Source organism: Dendrobium catenatum, unplaced genomic scaffold, assembly GCF_001605985.2.
Source record: "Dendrobium catenatum unplaced genomic scaffold, ASM160598v2 fragScaff_scaffold_156, whole genome shotgun sequence".
Taxonomy (NCBI): domain Eukaryota; kingdom Viridiplantae; phylum Streptophyta; class Magnoliopsida; order Asparagales; family Orchidaceae; genus Dendrobium; species Dendrobium catenatum.
Window position 1 is genome coordinate 10,809,712 of NW_021318618.1, and position 5,272 is coordinate 10,814,983.

Here is a 5,272-nt window from a genome sequence, read left to right on the forward strand (position 1 = left end):
TGACAAGGAGAGTACGAAAGCAATAGAATAGTACGTGAAAGACGAAAGTAAGAATAGTAGGAAACCTAATAGTCGGAAACAAGGACGAGGAATGAGTCGGAAAGGAATGGCAAGATTACAGGTCAGGCAACAAGTAAGAATCAGAAAAAAAAAAGAACGTAGTCAGGTTGGCGACAAAGGATCGGAAGAGACTAGTATATAAAAACGGATGGGCGACATAAGTCAAGAGAACCAAATAAAGTCGGACTGGCGACGGAGGTCAGCAAGAACTGTTGTCTTGAACGACAAGAAGACTAGGAAGGAACGACGTAAGAAAAAAGTAAGAAGTCCAATAATGGAGAGGAACTCCATCTTCGGTAGAAAGTAAACAGACGTAGTAACGGATAACCGGTAGAAAGTCGGCAGTCAGAGAGAAATAGAAAATGGCGAAGAGATGAATGTAGCGAAACGAGAGCAGGGATAAGAATACAAGTCTAGTTAGGTGGCAGAGGAGAAAACCGGCAAATCAACTATGGGCGGAGTTATAAGCGTCAATGAGGGAACTCTATTAACATTATATGAAAGAGAAAATATAACTACATCCCGTGAAGTTGGAGAAGAATATACTGAAGACATTATTCCCAATATCCGGCAGAGTTCCGGTGTCTTCAGGCGGGCAGGAGAGCTCCGACAGTGGTACGAGGAGAAGATGAGGATTCTTCCTTTATAAATCCTTTTCATCCTCTTCTTACTTCTTCTCATCTTCACATTGAGTCAACTTAGAGATGTAGAAAAATGAGGGCTACTATTTAATAGTTTTAATTTATAGAGAGTGGCAATAATCCAGTATAAGGCAAATAAAAAAGAGATCAAGAGAAGAGCGAATTGAGGAGTGTTTTGAATCGACGGCCAGAATAATTAGATCATATATATGATCATATAGCACAATTCCGTATGGAGAACATTAATTGAAGAGTTTAATGCATGTCGGAATTCGAATAGAAAAAAAAACTAAAAAAAGGCTCAGTATGGATTGCGTACAATCGATATGAGAAAAAAAAGAAAAAACGTTGAATTACGAGTAAATAAAAAGCTCCAAAAAAAAAATAATAAAAAGAATCAAACGGATACAGTTTGGTAACTCAAATTGCAGTTTGAACCTTCAATAAGACAGCTTATGAAGCCCTTGATATAATGGGACTTATTTGGGCTCAGGATTGGGTTGAATTTTGGAATGTCGTTGGAAATCGTATTATCCGAGACGCTCAGTTTGATAATATAAAGAAAATACACTGAAAATCAGAAGTTCAAGAGTGCATTCCAAATTTAATTATTATGAAGTTTTCCCCAACTAACTTTTGCCATCGAGATTAACGATAGCTGATCAAAAGTTAATCTTATGTGATGAAGTATCAATCTAACTTTCGTTATTTATTTTTAATATTGTTTATCATAATACTTACCTATAAATACCACGAAGAATAATAAACGAAAAAAAATGGTGCAATTAAGTGATAATACATACAACATTAATCATCATGCTTCAAAAGACAAATGATCCGACTATATTCATCTCATAACATTCGACAGTAAACAATAGCGCGTGAAGTTTAACTTTTCCACCTTCGATTTATTATACGCACAATCTTCAAATACTCACTCACATCAATTGAAATAAATTCGATAATCTTCAATATTACTCACTCCCAGGAGGCGAAACCAGCTTCAAATTTGTAAGAAGTACAAATAACAACACAAAAAATAATTAAATATTAAAAATAAATAATATTATATATCTATATATTCAAAAATAATTATTAATTAAAAAAAATTAGACAAAGAAAAATTAAAGAAAAAAAAATGTAATTAACTATCATGATAAGCATGAAGAAATATTAGAACTAAAGTGGAAAAATATTAGAATATTAATTAGGGCAAGTTTAAAATAAAAGAAGTTTTTTATGGGGGCAAAAAATATATCTCATCCAATAGATTTTTTTAATATTTACTACTATAAAAAAAAAATTTAAGAGGTACAAACCCACAAAAAGCAACAATGCTGAAATTCCGTCCAGCAATCTCAAACCAATCGTGCTTGAAAGGGCGAAAATTATAAAAAGATCCGGAACATATCAAAAATACAACGACGCAGCAACGATCTGGATTGGTGGTCCAAAGACAAATCACAGAAATACGGCATATAAATTTTCCACTTGAAAGAGATAATCTAAAGAATTTTTTTTTTTTTATTTCTTCAAAAAGCCTTCTCCAGACGACAGCCATCCTCTTTACTTTACCCTTTTTCTAGCTGCTGTAGCATCGGGCTAAACATGAGCTCTACTGCTCTCTGTGTAGTAGATTTAAATATATACTAGTTGGACATTCATAAAAAATATAACAAAAAAAAAAAAAAAGCATTTCACAATACAAGTAAAGCAACAGTTTTAAAGGGATTACGCATAAAAAAGAGAAGCTATTGGACTTACTTAACTATCTGGATATCTATACTATTAAATCTACAAAAATAAAGCGATAATATTTTAAGAAAAACCTCAGACCCTATAAGAGTTAAAGCTAATAATAAAGTATCAATCAATAATCGAACAAACTAATATAGATACATAATTTTGTAGTATAGCCAATACTCATAATTGTCTTAGATTTTACATCCTTCAAAGGACAAACACAGCCTCGCATTCCTGATGGAATTTCAAGGATGTTAAAATTAATTATATATTTTTTTTTGTACAGATTGTTGGAGCTACAGAAAATAAGCGAGCGATAGAGGTTTTAATAATCTGCGTCTTAAGCGTTGAAAACGGATATAAACAAGCTCAATACACTAAAACAAGAAAAGAAACAAAGAATTTTTATAACGTGAAACCATTAGAGGGAAAAAAAGGGGCAAAAAAAATAAAGCCACAATATGAAAAATGAATATACCACTTAAAAGAAACTTTGGAGTACGGATTACAAAATGGTTGAAATCACACAATCCTGTAGGGGTGTTCAGATTTAACAAAACTGGTTACTATCAAAAAAGGAGTCGGAAGTGTTAGAAACAACAAAGTATCCGCTATGGAAAAATACGGAATGTCAAAGATAAGTAAACCGAGAAAGCGTAGAGACTGGGCGATAGGGGTCAATGAATGTCGGAAGACTTGAGTGAACGTACCGGGTCTTCAAGAGGAAGATCGGCCATAAACAGGACGATGGAGTCTTCAGCAGGACAGTACGGGACCTTAGCAGAAACGTAACGGGAACCATTTCAGCAGGAGTCAGGGCTTCAAGCGGAAGTAAAACGGGCCTTCAGAAGGACGCCAGGAGAAATACCTTCAGCAGGACGAATCGGGACCTTAGGAACAAAGAGAACATCACAGCGATCTATCAAAAGCAAAAGAAAGAAAAACGTTGGAGATATTCAAGAACAGTGTGACAACGAAACTAAACAGGCGAAGACTTCGTAAAAAAGGTAAGGTAACAGACGAAGTTCCTAGGGGTGAATATGATGCGGAGGCCCGGAACGAGACTCCTGCGGTATGGATACCAGAGAAAACGGTGGCCCCGGCGAAACCTAAGCGGTCGGTCCGGACGGATCGTCAGAAGAGAGACTCCCTACCTCATTCCTTAAACACTTCCTCTTCTCTTACTCCTTCTCTTGCCTGGATCCCTCCATCAAGAAGAAATGAGAGGCTCTAATTTATACTGATTTTCTGAAGAGTGGCAATGCCCGTATAGGCGTGAGATCAGGGCGAATAAGAGGAGTTGGTTATGAATGGACGAGGCCGATTATATTGAAAATCCATTTGATCAATCGCAAAAAAAACCGTTTGTAAAGTTGGTCTATTGAAAGGAACCTTAATAGATAAGTTAGTAAATATCGAATGATTCTGTTGGGTGACGTTGGGATTCCGTCTCGTTGAGCCGATTCAGAATCCAGAAGATATAATCGTCGTCAAAATCGGAGACCGTTTAGGTACATAAATATGTTGAGTGTTGAACCTTCCAACAAGTCGCTTTGACACCTTGATTCGGACTCATTTGGGCTCGGATTGGGTTGATACTTCGTGTCGTTAGATTGTATATTCAAGACGGCTCAGATATCTAGATAAATAATAAGATCTCGGCTGAAATCAAGGAAAAGTATACCAGTTGCTCCCATAATATACATTTTAAAAATTGAAGTTTCCAACTAGCTTTTTGCCTCGCAGATTCGTCCCGAAATCAAATAATTTCAATGAAAGGAGTATCAGCCATTTAGATAATAAATTTAGTGAAACGCCATTAATCAAACTGCGAACTCAATACCTATTAGTGTGTGAAAGATAAGCTACTACATACACAAAAACCAAGGTGAGCTGTGTCGCGGAAAAGGTAAATCTTAAAGGTAAATGATTCTTTGAGTCATAACTGCCATTTTAATAACATCTAAAAAGATTCCTATGATCCCCATACTTATCCCTCCTGTTTAATTTTAAGCTAGAACATTTGACTGGAATTATTTGAATGTGAGTTGTTCAAAAAAAAAAAAAAACCACGGCAACCCATAGTTGGGCAAATTCCATAAAACTCTAAAAATAATAATAATGAAAATACTAAACTGCTTTGGTTATAACCGAACGGATTGGGTGCATTAATCTACTTTTTAACCAAATTTGTTTATGATACACTGTTATGTATAATATAACAAAGTATTTTGAGCTTAACTAAATTTTTTTAAAACCAAACTAGACTCATTTAAATTTTATAAAAATATTGTCATAATTTCAATATAATTTTATAAATTCTAATAATATAATTAATTTAAAATATAATAAAAATATATTATTAATTATAAAATGTAAGATTCTTAAATTTAAGTAAACATTAAATGACATATTTTTTCAATCCAATTCAATATTGATCCCACATTTCCTTAGTAACTAAAAAATGTTTGGATTGAACTTACTAACATAAATAACAAAAACACAACCTTTTTCCTAAATATTTTTTAGGAAGACACAACTGAAAATCTCTCGCAAAAGAGAGAAAGGCATTGAAGAATCTGAAAGCAGAAGAAGATGTAGGAGAGACGAAACGAATAGAGAAAAATTGATAAAAAACAGAATTACATTTACATAATGTATAAAGCAGTAGAGTACAGGGCAATATAAAATAGAATTAAGTAATAACAAAAGAAACAGGATGTAGAAGTTGAATTTATTAATAAACCAATAAATGCCAGTGCTGACGTGTAGGGTGTTCTAACAGTACCCCCAAATTAATATTCGAGGAACAGAATGTATTAATTATT